Source organism: Grampus griseus, assembly GCF_964374135.1.
Source record: "Grampus griseus genome assembly, chromosome: 10".
NCBI lineage: Eukaryota > Metazoa > Chordata > Mammalia > Artiodactyla > Delphinidae > Grampus > Grampus griseus.
In genome coordinates this window covers 21,862,609-21,882,186 of record NC_139004.1, presented here as the reverse complement: position 1 = coordinate 21,882,186, position 19,578 = coordinate 21,862,609, and the positions used below count along the sequence as shown (strand labels likewise).

Here is a 19,578-nt window from a genome sequence, read left to right as displayed (position 1 = left end):
CTGAATGGGAAAGCCCAACAATAACCTGAAATATATCCTCCTTTAAATAGACGTTCCATCAAAATCATGCTCAAAAGTCAATTCAAGAAAACCTTTGTGTGTTGTTTACCACTTCTGACACCGAGTGTGTTGGGTTTTTCCCCCACAACAACCAATTCTCTGAAACAAACTGGGTGTCCTACATTCAATTCAATTCTGACACTGACTACCCAGAGTTATCATAGGCCCCACAGGTTAAGGGCTCAATTCCACAAAACTGCCTCTGTTACTGGAGAGTAGGTTCTTGTCTCATCCCAGAGACATTTCAGAGACGAGACACAGAGGCTAAGGAAGCAAAGCGAGGATTTATTAATTGATAGTACACTCTCAGGAGGGAGAGCAGGCAGGCTCAGGTGAGAAGCTGCTCTGAGTTCCTTCGGCAAGCTGGTTATATAGGGTGTGAAAATGATTGGGCAGAAAATATTCATTGAGGAGGGCGGGGTTTGGGGTCAAATTTCCTGATTTTCATCCCAGCTCCACCTTCCCCGGGGGAGGAGGAATTTTTGCCCTTTCTTGGTCTTAATTGTAGGTGTCATGGTATCGGTGCATCATGGGTACTTCTTCTCTGCAAGGCTAATTTTATTGTAAAGAGGGCGTAACAAGCAAAAGGTTACATTCGGAAGCCAGAGATTCCCACTTTTGCCACCTTTCTTTGCCTCTAGGACCCCTGTCGCCTCAAGATGTAAGGTTTCCTGTCACCTGACCCGTGCTCCCCACCCCCTTTCTCTGCTCATATCTAGCTACCTGCCTGCTCTAATACCTCCGCTTCAGGTGCCAATCACAAGTTCAGGCCACCTGTACTTCTGACCAACCAGCTACAAAGTCAGGGTTCCTAGAACAGCTCACTAAACTCAAGAAAACATTTTTTAAAATATTTATTTATTTGCCTGCGCCGGGTCTTAGCTGCGGCACTTGGGATCTTCGTTGCAGCGTACAGGATATTTTAGTTGCAGCATGCGGGATCTAGTTCCCTGACCAGGGATGGAACCTGGGCCCGCTGCGTTGGAGCGCGGAGACTTAGCCTCTAGACCACCAGGGAAGATTTCACACATTTTTACCAATGTATTATAATTATAATGCCGGCTGCCGTGAGCTGGTCTCCTGGAGTGACCCCTGACGTGGGAGACTGGGCTTTGTGCCCGGACCCGACCCCAGATTTCTTACCCCGACTGGGCCCCAGAGGTTTCAGAGAAGCAGAGGACTCCTGAGTGTCTGCTCAGGAGAGAGGGGTGGCTTTTTTTGGAATCTGGTGGGTCTTTGACGCATAGAAAGCAGGCACTTTTCTTTAGTCCTTGGGGTCAGAAATGTTTTCGAAATCAGATTGAGGAATTTTTTAAAAAACATGGTGCGTATATAGTATATTGAATGCATAACACCCCAGGAGCCTGGGGCAGTCCCATATTTTATTACAGAAAGTAGTATCAATATTTCTGTAACAAAATATGAATTTCACTCTAAAACTATAAATAACTTCATGTCATTTCAAGCCAAAATGAATTTATGTCACTTTGAGTATTGCCATCAAATGACTTATGAAAATACTCTTGGTTTTCAGAACTCTGGGGGATGTCAAAATTGTGGAGGAGGGATTGTGGAGCCGTTCTAGTTAATATTTTCACTGTCTTATTTCTCTAATCTTGTTTGTTTATGTATCACACAGTATTAAAGCAAACAATTCCTGAGCAAGCTGTTGAAAAAGTCTTAGAGTTAATACCTTTTGTTAGTCATCATTTTTTTCAACAGATAGTTAATTGATGATTTATATGTCCCAGACATTCTTTTGGCACTTAGAATGGTGCAGTGTACCAAACTGATAGATAAAACCCCTGTTCTTATGGCATTTATATTATTGTGGAGTAACAAACAAAAGGCAAATAAAGATATGTTGTCAGTTGGTGGTGAGTGTTACAAAGAAAGTAGAGTAAGAGGGTGGATAATGGTAGGAAAACTTTTATATACAATGAGCTAGAAATGTCTCTTGGAGAAGATGATTTTTGAGCATACTTTAAAGAAACAAGGGAATGCCCTATGCTAATATCTGAGTAAGAGCATTCCACGCAGGTGTGAAGGGCCTCAGGTAGACTGCATTTAACATGTCTAAAATAGAAAAGGGTTGGAGTAGAGTGAGTATAGGAAAAAGGTTACTCTTTTCATTTCTAAAATAATCATATGAATTTCCATTACCAGGAATGTCAAATCCTCAAATCATCTACATCACTGTTAGGCAGATTTCAAAAACCTTTTCTGTTGTGTTTTTCTTCAAGTGGTATAGGCAGTGTTTAATAATAATACATGTGGATTTTTAAAAACTGATGGTACTTTCTATATTTTGCAAAGGGGAGTCTCCCTGGAGTGTGAACCTATCTGCAGGGACCCCTCTCCTGAGAGAAAATGACTACAGATCTTATTATTCAGAATGAAAAAAACCCAGGAGGAACCTGTAATAGTAAAGGGGGAGGAAGAGACTTTTTTGTACAAGAAATTGACTTGCAGCAGAATAGCCAGTCCAGCCAGGAAGTCTTCTGCCAACACTTTAGACGGTTCTGCTACCAGGAGACACTTGGACCCAGGGAGGCTCTGAGCCAACTCCAGGAACTTTGCTGTCAGTGGTTGAGCCCAGAGAATCATAAAAAGGAGCAGATCCTGCAGTTACTGGTGTTGGAGCTGTTCGTGGCCATCCTGCCTGAGGAGCTCCAGGCTTGGGTGCGGGAGCATCATCCATTGAATGGAGATGAGGCTGTGTCTTTGCTGGGAGATTTGGAGAGAGAACTTGATGGTCCAGAATTTCGGGTGGGAAGAGGAAGCATGTTCTGCTGTGGCAATCAGACCATTAAATTAACCACATTTAATAGTTTGGTCAATAGGAAAGCAGTGAGGGTAACTGAGCTTTTGTCCCTGTCAGGAGTCATTGCTTCTGTCAGTTCATTTTTCTGTCTCATCTCTCCTGCTAAGCCCATTCAGTCTTTTTTCCTAATCCTGTTTCCATGGGAGTTGTTTCCTAAGGTTTTAACTCTGGTTTTCACAGTAATTTCTTCCTAAGCCCAATGGTCCCTGATTGTCTCCAGGGCACATCTCAAGCAGGTGGACAGGAAATGCTCTGGCAGGAGGTGATATCTCTGGTTGCTGCACAGCAGTCACCAAGTTGTCAGCTCTGGCACGTGGAGACCCTGCTCAAGCACGACTCTATATTCACAAAATATAGAAAGTATTAAGATGAAAACCCCATTTCCTATGAGAGAGGTGAGGAGGAGAGGGAGAAATGTATCTGGGAAGGTGGGTTAGGGTAGCAGGCACCTACCTGGCCAACCAAAGCCATCCTTTACAACTTAATCAATAGTGTTTCTAACCCTAACTCTCACCTGAAATCCTCCCTGGCTCATATACTCTCTCTTTATAAAGTACAACCTTTATTCTTGGTCTTTTAAGCAAAAGATTTTTATTTTGTTTTCATATACCATGTTGGTTTTCATTAAAGCATTAAACTATCACATCATTCTGTTGCTTTTTATACCACCTCTGTTTTACAGTCTCCTTTACGATGACCTTCTAAATGTCCTATCCTACCCTGTATCTGTAAGTTTTCTATACCCATCGGTGATAAAGTCTTCTTTTAAGCCTTTCACTTTGACTACATTTCTCCTGTCCTCTTCCACATTAAATTCTCTTGTCTTTTCATGTCAGTAGCTTCCCCTACATGTCACTCCAGTCTAGGTTTGTTACACGTTTTCCTTTCCACATTCTCTACATGCTAAATGTGCTTTCCGTTTACTAAGCATCTCCCTTTTTACATCCTGATCCCCTTTAGAATCTGTCTCCAGAAAAATAGCAATAAAGTGACCAGAAGAGTCAAGAAATCAGTCCTTTTCCAGTATTTCCTTTGAGTTCAAGTGGAATCTCCATTTTAATGAGCTCGATGGGACATTTAATTTATTTCCTTCAGGCCAAATTTCACTAAAAATGTGTATTTTAGTGTGTTCATAAAGCAATACTGATGTTAGTTTGTTTGAAGGAATTATTGGTTTACACTGAATCTTCAAGCAATGTTCTATGTGGGGGAGGATTAAGACAAAGGGTTTTCTCTCCAAGCAATAGAGGAAATACACTTTTGCCTTTCTGCTATACAGTGGGCCCTTTGTATCTGTGGGTTGCACATACTCCTATTCAACCAAGCGTGGATCGAAAATATTCAGAAAAAAAAATTCCAGAACATTCCAAAAAGTAAAGCTTGAATTTGCAGCACACTGGCAACTATTTCCATAGCATTTACATTGTATTAGGTATTATAAGTAATCTGGAGATGATTTAAAGTATATGGGAGGATGTACATAGGTTATATGCAAATACTATGCTATTTTATATAAGGGATTTAAGCATCTTCAGATTTTGGTGTGGAGGCATGGGTCGTGGAACCAATCCCCTGCAGATACCAATGGACAACTGTACTTGTATTTGAATGCAATTTAAAGTACTCTTTACACACTTAGACTTTAACAAATTAGTGCCCCTTTTTGGTGTTAAAGATTATTCTCAGTCCTACCTTAGTAATTATTACATAGGTTATTTATGCCTAGGATATGTCTATTTCAACTTTCCTTTCTAGCATTTTCCTTAATTGAACATAAGAGCTATTTATTAATTGTTGGAGGAGCATGACTAGAAAAGAGATAAATGATCCCTTGGGAGTTTAATATTTCATCAGTTCAAAAAGGTGACATTTCTATTGTTTACTTTTACATATGTTTAAAATCTTCCATAATAAAAAGCTTAAAAAGAAAGTGACATTTAAATGATCCATTTCCTATTTCTGAAAGTGAGACCAAACCTTAGACTGGGAAGTCGACTGCAAAGCAGGAAGTGTCCAAAGGAATGGAATCACAGAAGATGATACTCAACAGAATCTTCAGAGTCAGGAACATTTTCTTGGGGGCTTATTTTGGAGACCTTTGAGAATGCAAGGACAGGTTTGGAGGGCATCAAGGAAACGCAGAGGAAGGGAAAGAACACAAATGTGATCAGTGTGGGAAAAGCTTCATGCACATCATGAATCTTATTGGACATCAGAGAATCACGGGAAAAACCCTTTCAGTGTAAAGAATGTGGAAGAGCCTTCAGTCAAAATACAACCCTTTTAAATCACCTCATAATTCACTCTGGCAAAAAACCTTATCAGTGTAATCATTGTGGCAAAAGTTTTAGTTAAGGCTCAGTCCTTATTAAACATCAAAGAAGTCACACTGGGGAGGGGCCTTATGAGTGCAATGAATGTGGCAAAACCTTCAGTAACAGCACAGGACTTAGCATCAGAGGTACCATACCTTAATGAAATGTTACCAGTGCAGTGACTGTGGGAAGGCTTTCAGAGAAAGTTCAAACCTTACTAAACATCAGCGAATTCATACAGGAGAAAAGCCCTACGAATGTGATGAATGTGGAAAAGCCTTCAGTGGAAGTTCTGACCTTACTAGACATCACAGAATTCACACTGGGGAGAAACCCTAAGAATGTGACAAGTGTGGGAAGGCCTTCCGACTGAGCTTACATCTTACTGAACACCAGAGAATCCACAACAAAGAAAAACCCTATGTGTAGTAAGTATGGAAGAGCCTTTAAACAGAGATCAGGTCTTTTTCAACATAAAAAAAAAAAGCACAACTAATCAAAATCACTTTGGGAATTCCCTGGTGATCTGGTGGTTAGGACTCTGAGCTCTCATTGCTGAGGGCTCAGGTTCGATTCCTGGTCAGGGAACTAAAATCCCGCAAGTGGCGCGGCAAAAAAAATCACATTGCTTTAATTACTGTAGTAAGAATGTTAAGCAGCATTTGTTTCTCGTAGACTTCAGAGAAGCTACATGAGCACTCTCCATATCTGTCACTGTCTCAATTTCTCTGACATCAAAGTATCTACAGACTAGATTCTCTCTCAGAGTGAGCTAAGCCAGAGTTTCTATTTCTAGGCCTCAAGGCTGACTAATTTAAAATGTAAGGCTTCAGAATAGCCTGTTTCATCCTATCCACAATGAAATTTAGAGAAAAATGCACACCCATAACCCAGAGTTGAAAGTACCACAACATTTCTCAAGTGAGTAGTTAAAGGTTTAGGCATTGCTTTTCTTCCTCACTTTTTCTTCCTTTGCTTTATGTGTGGTGATCAAGACCTTAGTAACTTGTTAGATGTTGCTTTAAAAGGGGGTTGACATGGGGTGAGGAAAGATACTAGGTTCTAGTATCCACTACGCCACTGTGATGTTAGGCGAGTCGCCCACACATTCTAGGCCTTAGATTCCTCATCTGTGAATTATGGGACTAGAATATATATTCTCTCAAAGATCCCTTGAACCTCTACAATTGATTTTTGTGAATGCCTTCAAGCTTCTGTATTTAATTCCTCAACCTGACATTCAAGAGGCTCCTCTACAAATTAGTCCCAGTAAGAAATGTTATTTTCTTCACTATCCTACAAGAGCTCTCTGCTCTTACTGTATTGGTCTCACTTTCCCCAGCTCCCCCCAGTACACTCCAGCTTCCATGTCTTTGTCTTCCATTCTAACCCTCTTCATGCCCTGAATGCCCTCTTTATCTTTGTTGTTTCTCCAATTAACTTTGATGTATGTCTTACTGTAACTCCACTTAGAATAAACAAGTTTTCTGAGCACTGAACCTCCCAGAGGCTGTATGCAGTACTCCTAAGGTGTCACTTAAAAATGGGCTTGGGTTAAATAGTATTGACCCTCTTGAGAATCTCTCTTCCCTTTTTCTCAGACCACTTATAATACCATAGACATCATTTCTTTCTAATTCTCTGCCTTCCCTTCAAACTTGCGTTTCCTAAGTATCATTGTTTCAGAGGAGGAAGCAGAGATAGTGGGTTCAATCAGAGATGATGGCATCACTTTTAAGGGAAAAAAAAGGAAAAGAAAACCCTAGATAGGGAGTCAAAGTACAGACACCTATATCAGAATTTATGATCAGCTACTGGTAATAAAGATTTGAAAAATACACAAACTGTATTCTTCTCGAGTAAAAGAAGTCTAAAGGTAGATAGTTTAGGGTTGTTGCTTTTACTCCATGGAATCATCAGGGATCCAGGTCCCTTCCAGTTTTCACCATCCTCTGCATGGCTGCTGAAGCACCAGCCATCAATTCTACATTCCAGTCAGCAGGAAGGGCCAAAAGGGACTCCCAAATCAGTCAGCATCTTTCACGGAGCCTTCTCAGGACAGTATATTTCTTCTTATATTGAATTAGCCAGAATTTAGTCACATGACCACAACTCAGCTTCAAGGGTAGCCGAGAAATGTAATCTTTATTCCAGGTGCCAAAGGACACAAATAAAAAATTAGATTTCTGGGGCTTCCCTGGTGGCGCAGTGGATGAGAGTCCGCCTGCCGATGCAGGGGACACGGGTTCGTGCCCTGGTCCGGGAGGATCCTACGTGCCACGGAGCGGCTGGGCCCGTGAGCCATGGCCGCTGAGCCTGCGCATCCAGAGCCTGTGCTCCACAACGGGAGAGGCCACAACAGTGAGAGGCCCGAGTATCGCAAAAAAAAAAAAGAAGATTTCTGTTATCTAATAAAAAGGAGCTACTTATTTAGTAGTCAATCAACAGCCTGCCACAGTCCCAAATAAAGTGATGGCATTTTGAGTTCTAAAGTGCAGATACTAACTCTTGTGTGTGTGTGTGTGTGTGTGTGTGTGTGCTGTCAGCGACCATCTACTTTTACTTACAGCAGCTCTGGTCATGGATTATTTGTGAAGGGTTTTTCTTTTTTTTTTTTTTAACTTTATCTTTTTATTTTATTTTTGAAGTATCCTTTTTTTGAATTTTATTTTATCTTATTTTCATACAGCAGGTTCTTATTTGTTATCTATTTTATACATACTAGTGTATATATGTCAATCCCAATCTCCCAATTCATCCCACCACCACCTCCGACCCCGCTTTTCCTCCTTGGTGTCCATACGTTTGCTCTCTACATCCGCGTCTCTAAACCGGTTCATCTGTACCATTTTTCTAGATTCCACATATATGCATTGATATAGAATATTTGTTTTTCTCTTTCTGACTTACTTGACTCTGTATGACAGTCTCTAGGTCCATCCACGTCTCTACAAGTGACCCAATTTTGTTCCTTTTTATGGCTGAGTAATATTCCATTATATATATGTACCACATCTTCTTTATCCATTCCTCTGTTGGTGGGTATTTAGGTTGCTTCCATGACCTGGCTATTGTAAATACTGCTGCAATGAATACTGGGGTGCATGTGTCTTTTTGAATTATGGTTTTCTCTGGATATATGCCCAGTAGTGGGATTGCTGGGTCATAAGGTAGTTCTATTTTTAGTTTTTTAAGGAAACTCCATACTGTTCTCCATAACGGCTGTATCAATTTACATTGCCACCAACAGTTCAAGAGGGTTCCCTTTTCTCCACACCCTCTCCAGCATTTGTTGTTTGTAGATTTTCTGATGATGCCCATTCTAACTGGTGTGAGGTGATATCTCATTGTAGTTTTGATTTGCATTTCTCTAATAATTAGTGATTTGAGCAGCTTTTCATGTGCTTCTTGGCCACCTGTATGTCTTCTTTGGTGAAATGTCTATTTAGGTCTTCTGCCCATTTTTTGTATTGGGCTGTTTGTTTTTTTAATATTGAGCTGCATGAGCTGTTTATATATTTTGGAGATTAATCCTTGGTCCATTGTTTCATTTGCAAATATTTTCTCCCATTCTGAGGGTTGTATTTTTGTCTTGTTTATAGTTTCTTTTGCTGTGCAAAAGCTTTTAAGTTTCATTAGGTCTCATTTGTTTATTTTTGTTTTTATTTCCATTACTCTAGAAGGTGGGTCAAAAAAGGTCTTGTGATTTATGTCAAAGAGTGTTCTTCCTATGTTTTCCTCTAAGAATTTTATAGTGTCCAGTCTTACATTTAGGTCTTTAATCCATTTTGAGTTTATTTTTGTGTATGGTGTTAGGAAGTGTTCTAATTTCATTCTTTTACATGTAGCTGTCCAGTTTTCCCAGCACCACTTATTGAAGAGACTGTCTTTTCTCCATTGTATATCCTTGCCTCCTTTGTCATAGATTAGTTGACCATAGGTGCGTGGGTTTACATCTGGGCTTTCTGTCCTGTTCCATTGATCTATATTTCTGTTTTTGTGCCAGTACCCTATTGTCTTGATTACTGTAGCTTTGTAGTATAGTCTGAAGTCAGGGAGTCTGATTCCTCCAGCTCCAGTTTTTTCCCCTCAAGACTGCTTTGGCTATTCAGAGTCTTCTGTGTCTCCATACAAATTTTAAGATTTTTTGTTCTAGTTCTGTAAAAAAATGCCATTGGTAATTTGATAGGGATTGCATTGATTCTCTAGATTGCTTTGGGTAGTATAGTCATTTTCACAATATTGATTCTTCCAATCTGAGAACGTGGTGTATCTCTCCATCTGTTTGTGTCATCTTTGATTTCTTTCATCAGTGTCTTATAGTTTTCTGAGTACAGGTCTTTTATCTCTTTAGGTAGGTTTATTCCTAGGTATTTTATTCTTTTTGTTGCAATGGTGAATGGGATTGTTTCCTTAATTTCTCTTTCTGGTATTTCATTGTTAGTGTATAGGAATGCAAGATATTTCTGTGCATTAATTTTGTATCCTGCAACTTTACCAAATTCATTGATTAGCTCTAGTAGTTTTCTGGTGGCATCTTTAGGATTCTCTGTGTATAGTATCATGTCATCTGTAAACAGTGACAGTTTTACTTCTTCTTTTCCAATTTGTATTCCTTTTATTTCTTTTTCTTCTCTGATTGCCATGGCTAGGACTTCCAAAACTATGCTGAATCATAATGGTGAGAGTGGACATCCTTCTCTTGTTCCTGATCTTAGAGGAAATGCTTTCAGTTTTTCACCATTGAGAATGATGTTTGCTGTGGGTTTGTCGTTTATGGCCTTTATTATGTTGAGGTAGGTTCCCTCTATGCCCACTTTCTGGAGGGTATTTATCATAGATGGGTGTTGAATTTTGTCAAAAGCTTTTTCTGCATCTATTGAGATGATCATATGGTTTTTATTCTTCAGTTTGTTAATATGGTATATCACATTGATTGATTTGCATATATTGAAGAATCCTTGCATCCCTGGGATAAATCCTACTTGATCATGGTGTATGATCCTTTTAATGTGCTGTTGGATTCTGTTTGCTAGTAGTTTTTGAGGATTTTTGCATCTTTATTCATCAGTGATATTGGTCTCTAATTTTCTTTTTTTGTAGTATCTCTGTGTGGTTTTGGTATCAGGGTGATGGTGGCCTCATAGAATGAGCTTGGGAGTGTTTCTTCCTCTGCAATTTTTGGAAGCGTTTGAGAAGGATGGGTGTTAGTTCTTATCTAAATGTTTGATAGAATTCACCTGTGAAGCCATCTGGTCCTGGGCTTTTGTTTGTTGGAAGATTTTTAATCACAGTTTCAATTTCAGTGCTTGTGATTGGTCTGTTTATATTTTCTACTTCTTTCTGGTTCAGTCTTGGACGTTTGTATCTTTCTAAGAATTTGGGCGTTTCTTCCAGGTTGTCCATTTTATTGCCATAGAGTTGCTTGTAGTAGTCTCTTATGATGCTTTGTATTTCTGCAGTGTCCGTTGTAACTTCTCCTTTTTCATTTCTAATTTTATTGATTTGAGTCCTCTCCCTCTTTTTCTTGATGAGTCTGGCTAAAGGTTTATCAATTTTGTTTATCTTCTCAAAGAACCAGCTTTTAGTTTTATTGATCTTTGCTATTGTTTTCTTTGTTTCTATTTCATTTATTTCTGCTCTGATCTTATCTTATTCTTAATAGAATTTTGGGTTGTTTCCAGTTTAGAGCTATAAAAAATGCTGCTAAAGTGTGTCTTTAGATGTAAATATGTATGCATTTCTGGCAGCAATATAACTAGAAGTGAAACTCTTGGGTCATAGAATATGCATATGTTCAACTTCAGCAGATATACCAAAGAATTTCCCAAAAATGTTGTTGCCAATTTACACTCTCATCAACAGTGTATGAAAATTTCCATTGCTCCATAATCCTTGCCAACACTTCACACTGTGAATTCATTTTTAACAGGGATTTCAGCTTTCAGTTTGCGGTTTCTTAACAAATACCTAATGACCTATCATATTGGCAACATTCAAAAGCCTGAAAACATACAGTTGGGGAGGCAGTGTGAAAACAGGCACTATCTCGCATTGCTGTTGAAAGTGCAAAATGATACAACCCTTACAAAGATACTTCTCTCCTCTCCTCTCTTCATTGTTCATTGCAGCATTATTTGTTAAAGCCAAATATTGGAAACAATCCAAATACCCATCCCTAAGAGACTGGTTGAAAAAATAATGGTACATCTACACAATGGAGTACTATACCACTGTAAAGAGAAAAAGAGGAATATTTCTATGAACAGATTTAGAATAATTTCCATGTTATTCTATTAAGTTATAAAGCAAGATGCAAAACAGTGTGTATAATATAATTTACAGTGGTAAAAGGGTAAACGGATATTTTTGTAAAAGAAAGGAAGGAAGGGAAGGGATGAGAGAAGGAAGTAGGAAGGAAAGGATAAATTTAAAACTAATGAAAATGGAACAAGAGTATATATAAGATAAAGGACTTAGGGATGGAAGCAAAACTCTGAATATATCTTTTTATATAATTCTGATTTTGAACTGTTTTGCATGTTCAGAAAGGAAATGAAAAAGATGAAAGGAAAGCAAATCTTGAAATTAAAACAGAAGCAAATGACTAACTGTATATCAAGTTTATAACATAACTACACAGAGAAAAGAATTCAAATAAGGTATGTATATGTACTCTGAACTATACTCCCTTAATGGGATACCATTCAAGAACAAATAAAGCAAGCAAAGAAATTTTGAACTGTACATAGTAGGTGTGTTGTTGCTAGTGATGTTGATATTTTAATTTTGAAAATTAAAAAAAAAAAAGATTGAAGAGCAAATTGAGTGAATACATTGATGCTGCTGGGAGCCAGGGTGTTCACTGTGGAAGAAAGGAAAATCAAATGTGCAATGGTGAAAATGAAAAAAAAAAATCTGTGAAGTTGTATTTGAATTGGAAATATCTTATAAAATCCCTATCATATGTATATTTTATTCCAGCTCTAAGGTCCACTGATAGGGCCTAGAAGCAATGACCTATCCCAGTAGCAATGAGCTTATCTATTTTTCAAAATCTAGATCCTGGTCTCTGTATATTATTCACCATTAAAAGGAACCATGGCTTCATGGAGCAATGGTGGATTCCAGGTCTAAGGCAGAAAAAGTGTAAAATGAGCCTGGAATATCTCGTGCGAGAAAGTAAAGTGCACAAAAACTTTCTTTGCAGGAAACTTTCTTTGCAACTGATAAATGTAGAAGGAATGTGCCTTAGGTTCCTCATCTGCTAAATGGGGATAATTATACCGAACTCACATGACTGTTAATGTAGAGTGAGTTAGCATGTGTAGATGAGTTAGTATGCGTAAAACATTATATTAGCGGTTATTACTGTATATTAACCCCCTTGGAAGAGACTATGACACTTAGCGCCTCACTACGCCTGGAAGGGGATTCAGCGTGGCGACCACAGAGGTGTGAAAACCTCCGGGCTTACTAGAAGGAACGCGGCCTGAACCGCTGTTCCTCCGAAGAGAGGCGGTGTGACGCACTTCCGGCCTTTGTAGTCTATCATTATCCGGGCTGCGGTTGTCAAGGATTCAGAGGTGGTGCCACGGCTACCCGGTGAGCTTCGGAGTCCGGCTGTTGCAGGGCCTTCGGGAGGTCCGTGCTGTGCGCTGCGACTCTGGACTGGGCGTGGGGAGGAGGCAGCGGGTCTTCTTGGCCAGAGCTTGGCCGGACAGTTGAGGGGCAGAGGAGGCTGCCCCTGAAACTAGAAGGGCCCCGTTAACCGAGTCAGCGTCCTTGCCCCCACCCCCATCCCCTTCGTCTGTTCCTGAGCCCTTTAACCACTCCGTCCTAAACCCCGTGCCCCTCGGAACTCTCCTTCCCTGCATCTAAGGGTAAGGGTAGATTCGGATATCCAGGATGGTTTCTATTTTCCCATCTACCATTCTCGACTGGGGGCTTATTTTAAACAACGAGCAAGGATAGTTTTATAACATGCCACAGGCACTCTTAGTCTGATTCACTCAAGAGTGTACAGGCTCTTGCCACCTGTTGATTTTAAAAAAACACGAATATTTAAATAGCACTTATGTGTCAGCCAGCACTGTTCAAAGCACTTTCCAAATATTAACTTATTTGTTTTTCATAACTCTATGAGGTAGGCACTGGTAGACCCTTTATTTAAGGTCCAGGAAGAAAATGAGATTAAGTAACTCACCCCAGTTGATACAGCTGGTAAGGGGTGTAGTCAGGATTCAAATCCAGGGAGTCTGGCTTCAGAGTCTATTTTCTTAAACCCTTTGCTATGCTGACTCTCTCTTTTTCTCTGTATTAGCTTTACAGTCACAACCCAGGAAGTGAGTTCCCTTATTTGAATCTGGTCCTACCCCTTTTCTACCTTAGTAATCCTGAACTTCTAGTTAGGATTTAAGATTAGAGAGAGGTATATACCTGAAGACATGTAAGTCTGTCAGAGTGTGTCTGCAAACCTGATGAAACAGCCATTTCTTTTGTGTGTGTACATGTGTTTCCCCACCCACTCACTGGTGTGGTGCTTTGAGCAATAGAAAAGATGAGTCTTGGCCCTAAAGGTAGGTAGCAGCTGTTGATCAAGCCACCCTTGTACCAAAAATTGTACATTAAATTGTACATTATCTCATTAAAAGGTGGTTAATTGGCATGTTTCATATGTGCTGTGCCCTTTGTGCAAAACCACCTTATAAGCATTATTTAATTCTCTCAAAGACTTTGCAAGGTAGTTGTCCTCATTGCGTACATGAGGAGATTGAGGCTCAGAAAAATCAATCAGGTAACTTGCCCAAGATCACACTGTTAGTAAGTCAGAATTCACAACCAGATCTGCCTATCTATGTTCTCTGCTGCCTCATACTATCTTCTACTTAGCTTAGTTAATAGGAAAAATATGAGCTACGTCGTGTGTGTGTGTGTGTGTGTGTGTGTGTGTGTGAGTGATTGCAGATACATAGAAAGGATACATTCCAATTTTTAACAGTGTCTGTTTCTCAGGAGTAGAACTTGGTGAAGGAATTCTAAATTCTGTACTTTTGGGGTTTTTTTGTTTGTTTTAATAAGAGTAGACTGGGATGGATGAGGAAGACATCAGGGAGGATGTGAGATTTTAATCAAACTGCAGAGATCGGGTAGGGTTTGAATAATGCAGAAGGCAAGACCAGTGACATGGAACAGGGACGAGAAAAGCCTGGTTAAAGAAACGCCTAAGTAGAGCTGGCAGTTTCTGCATGTGGAATATAGGAAAACAAGAGTGGGGCCAGACAGTGGAAGCTAGAAGTGTAATTGGTCTTTAGCCAGGCTTGAGAGTTTGGGATAGGTAGTGAGGAGCCACAGATGGTGACATCAGAAGTGAGGGTAGGGGGATGTATTACGATGAAGGCACCTTTGCATTGCGTGCTGCTTTGTCTTCACTACATGCATATCCTTGGTAAAGAGCATTGCTCCACAGGAATGATGTAGATTTAAGGGTGTTGAGCTTGCCAAGGCTCTAGGAGACACCAGCTTTAAAATGCAGGTGTATTTTTTAAGGTAGGGGAGATTATTATGTTAATTATATACCTGGCATATACAATGGGGTGGTGATCCTGGTTGGGAGATTAGTAGCTGTATGCTTGTGACCAGGAGGGCAGGGTTATTAAAAAAAAACTTGGGAAGCCTTTCAGAGACAGTGGCTTCAAAGAACTAAGATATGCTGGTGTGAAGACCTGGGTATTCAGGCCACCAGATAAAAGCAAATTCAGGGGAGGGAAAGCAAAAGGGAACCTAGGATATACAAAGAATGGAGGGAAATTGATCTTAGTGAAACTGAGTAAAGATTTGAAACACCATATACCAGAAATGATTTTCTATTGGCAGAGCTCAAAGCTTTAGCTGCATTGTCTGTGAATAGAAAAACTTTGACTTGAAACCAAGGTTGTTAGGCAGCAGATAGGAAGAAGACATTTTTCAGGGGCCTGGAAGGTTGAGAAAACAAGTGGTTGTTTAATTCTTTGAACCCATGCTGGGTTAACCGAGTAATGTGAGAGCACATATTCTTAATTTACCTGTTTGATATTTGTACCCCCCAAATTTCTCACCCTAGAACAAGCTCAGCAGACCATGGTTCATGCTACCATCATATCTCCCCTAGATTATTACCGTAGCTTCTCTTCCTGCATCTGCTTTTCCCAATGGTCTATTGTCACAGCAGCCAGTTATGTTTCTATATTAAAATTGAATAAAATTTTATCACCCCTCTGCTCAAAACCTCCTCCTCATCTCTTAGAGTATGAGGCAGAGCCCTTATGATGGCTTTTCATGGTCTGTTCCTAACTTGACTTCATCTGTTCCTGTCCTGTTTGCTTCCTCTATTCTAGCCACATTGGTCAACTTACTGTCCCTTGAAAAAGGCAGGCATGCTTCTACCTCCAAGAACTCAGTGTTCCCTTTGCATGGAACAGTCTTTCTCCAGATAGTCATGTGACTTGCTTCTCACTTCCTTCAGGTCTCTGCTCAAATAACGGTTTGTCAACAAGGCTTCCCTTGACTACCCCACATAAAATAGAGACCTTTCTTCTCCCTTACTGCCTATCTCCTTTACCTTTATTTTTCTATATAGCATTTATCACTACTTGACATATAATTATCGTCTGTTTCCTATGGTCCCCTTTCCTCATCCTGTCCCCTTCTTACCCCCACATAGAGGAGAGAGAGTGGTGTAGTGATTGAGACTATAAATTCTAGAGTTAGCTTTGCTGGGTTTGAATTGCAGCCTCACCACTTACTACCTGTGAAGCACTGCATGAATGACTTAAACTCTTTGTGCCTCAGTTTTCTCATCTGCAATATGGGGGTAATAATAGTACCTTACTCATAGTTGCTTTGAGGATTAATTGAGTTAATATATGTAAAGCGTCCAAAACAGTGTCTGGTAAATTAAAAGCACTATAAATGTCAGCTATTATTATATTGCTATAAAAATGTAAATTCTTTGAGATGAGAAAATTTTTTTGTTTGTAGCCTAGAACAGTACCTGGAATGTGGTAGGCTCTGAGTAAATATTTGCTCAATGAATGAGTGGAATATGAAAAGTTCTGACAGAAAAAGATAATGTGGTGGTCAGAGTGGTGGTGAGTTGGGGGAAAACATGAACTCAGGGATCCTATCTTTTGAGTAAAAACCCTCTCCATTCTTCCTAGGGTGGTCTGTAGAAGTCAAGCAAGCCAAAGATGTTAGAAATTTGTGAGAGGATAATGTTCACAGGTTATCCAGAAGGATGCTGTCCCACACCAATGTGGGTTTTTTTGTCTTTGATAATTACAACCAATAATGTCAATATGAATTTAACTTTTCTTCTAGTTGTAGTATAATCAGTGTTCACTTATAATTTAAATAATCTACCCTTGGTTTTTTAAATTTTGCGATGTATGCCAATACTTAAGAATAGTGTAGGGTTATTTTTACAGTAAATTACAATAATTTTACTTAAAATTAAAACAAAAACATTTTAAAACTATAGGTCATGATCCCTTTGTGGGTCGTGAAATCTATGTAGTGGGCTATGACCAGGGTTTTTTGTTTTTTTATTTTATGAAATAGGATTTAAAAAATAAGAGTATATATCACATAATGTAAGGGTACCTAGTATTTTGTAAAAAAAATTATTTGTATATGTGTATCTCACACATGCACAAACGTATTCATAAGCACATGTATGTGTGTTCTGGTCACAATATACAATGTTTCTTACTGAGGGTCCTGGTCAAATACGTTTGAAAGCCTCTGCCCAAAAATGGTGCTTGGCAGCTCATGCAGCTCAATATCAAAAAAACAAACGACCCAATCCAAAAATGGGCAGAAGACCTAAACAGACATTTCTCCAAAGAAGACATACAGATTGCCAACAAACACATGAAAGGATGCTCAATATCACTAATCATTAGAGAAATGCAAATCAAAACTACAGTGAGGGGGCTTCCCTGGTGGCACAGTGGTTGGGAGTCCGCCTGCCGAAGCAGGGGACACGGGTTCGTGCCCCGGTCCGGGAGGATCCTACATGCCGCGGAGCGGCTGGGCCCGTGAGCCATGGCCACTGAGCCTGCGCGTCCGGAGCCTGTGCTCCGCAACGGGAGAGGCCACAACGGTGAGAGGCCCGCGTACCGCAAAAAAAAAACAACAACAAAAAACTACAATGAGGTATCACCTCACACCGGTCAGAATGGCCATCATCAAAAAATCTACAAACAAGAAATGCTGGAGAGGGTGTGGAGAAAAGGGAACCCTCATACACTGTTGGTGGCAATGTAAATTGATACAGCCACTATGGAGAACAGTATGGCGGTTCCTTAAAAAACTAAAAATAGAACTACCATATGACTCAGCAATCCCACTACTGGGCATATACCCTGAGAAAACCATAATTCAGAAAGAGTCATGTACCGCAATGTTCACGGCAGTGCTATTTACAATAGCCAGGATGTGGAAGCAACCTAAGTGTTCATCGACAGATGAATTGATAAAGAAGATGTGGCACATATATACAATGGAATATTACTCAGCCATAAAAAGAAACAAAGTTGAATTATTTGTAGCAGGGTGGATGGACCTAGAGTATGTCATACAGAGTGAAGTAAGTCAGAAAGAGAAAATCATATGCTAACACATATATATGGAATCTAAAAAAAAATGGTTCTGATGAACCTAGGGTCAGAACAGGAATAACAGACGCAGACGTAGAGAATGGACTTGAGGACAAAGGGCTAAGCTGGGACGAAGTGAGAGAGTAGCATTGACATATATACACTACCAAAAGTAAAATAGATAGCTAGTGGGAAGCAGCTACATAGCACAGGGAGATCAGCTTGGTGCTTTATGACCACCTAGAGGGGTGGGATAGGGAGGGTGGGAGGGAGACGCAAGAGGGAGGGGATATGGGGATATACGTATGCATATAGCTGATTCACTTTGTTATACAGCAGAAACTAACACAACATTGTAAAGCAATTATACTCCAATAAAGATGTTTAAAAATAAATAAAGTATGTACTAGAAAAAAAATGGTGCTTGGAAATCATTAGGTCACATAATTATTTTTCTTTCAGAAAATTGCCTTCATTAATTACTATCCTGATTAAGATTTAAGTGGTCATAGACGTTTGTCTCTTTATTAGCGCTTATTTTATTTTACATACGATTGCCCACTCTCCATCCTCAAGGAACTTCGAAGAGAAACAATTTCCAAGAAATTGAAGAGCAGGAAAGAGCTAAAGTTCTGTGTTTTAAAAATATTAGAACTAATATTTCCTTCATTTTCATATCTATGGACCAAGACCACTCCAGTTGACTACTTCCTGATTCTTTCACCTTAGTGTTTAGATCACTAGGATATTCATTTAATCTGTCAATAAAATTTATAAGAAAAATAACAATAGTGGTAATTTATAATACTTTCGAGTTTACCAGACTGCCAGCTTCTTTGTGCTCTTTATCTGTGATCTTATTTTATTTCTATATCAGCCTAGAAAGGTAGACAAGGTTGGCTTTAGGATCCCTATTTTACAGATTGAGCAGACTAAAGCTCAAAAGATGAAGCCCAAGACTGTGCAGGGAGTACCTGGAAGATCAGTCTCAATCCCAGATCTTCCCCACTCCAAGCACACATCTCTTTCCTCCACACCTCACCTGATGTGAAGGACTCTGCTTCTCTTCCCCAAGCACATTTTTTTGCTCCTCATTGTGTCTTTTTATCTTCTTTACTTTCCCTTCCACCTCCTTTTTCTTTCCTTTCTCTCTTTGATTCTTAGTGTCTTCTGTGACCACTTGGGCCCAAAGTGTTTGTTTACCCCCATTCAACTAAAAACTGACTATGAGTCTAGTATCTTGGCATTCAAATGGAAACCCAGTACATCCAAGCTGATTTATTTGAGCTGATTCATTCAGGATGATCAAAATGGTCCCTTCCTTCAATAAAACTCGGGGGGGGGGGTGTGCTTTTTTGGTTTTGTTTGCCTTCCTATATTCATCAGTATTTGAATAGTCCTTATTAATTATGCATTTATATTCTTCATTAGACAAAGTTACTGATTTTAGTATAAATACTCCCAGTGCCTACCAGCAGACAAGATTTTCTACATTTTAATACTTTTTTTTCCTGCAAATTATTTTTTAGATTTTGGGCTTTCCAGAAGAAAAGATCAAGGGGGAATTATCAAGAATAGATTCATTTTCTGAATAGTTAAACCTCAAATGACCACAGCCTTGGCCCTTCAGACTCCAGAGATGCAGGAGGGACTTATAGCAGTGAAGGTAAAAGAGGAAGAGGGAGACCATGCTTATGGGCAAGAATCTGGCCTGTCAAGAGATAACCCTCACACCAGAGAG

At 39.6% G+C, this 19,578-nt stretch overlaps 1 protein-coding gene across 1 annotated transcript in view; it reads left to right on the top strand.

Moving 5' to 3' along the window:
- The window catches only part of LOC309829118 (zinc finger and SCAN domain-containing protein 23-like), a gene marked incomplete at both ends in the record, with an annotated part of 102,922 nt that overhangs the window by 79,314 nt on the left and 4,030 nt on the right, over positions 1–19,578 (top strand).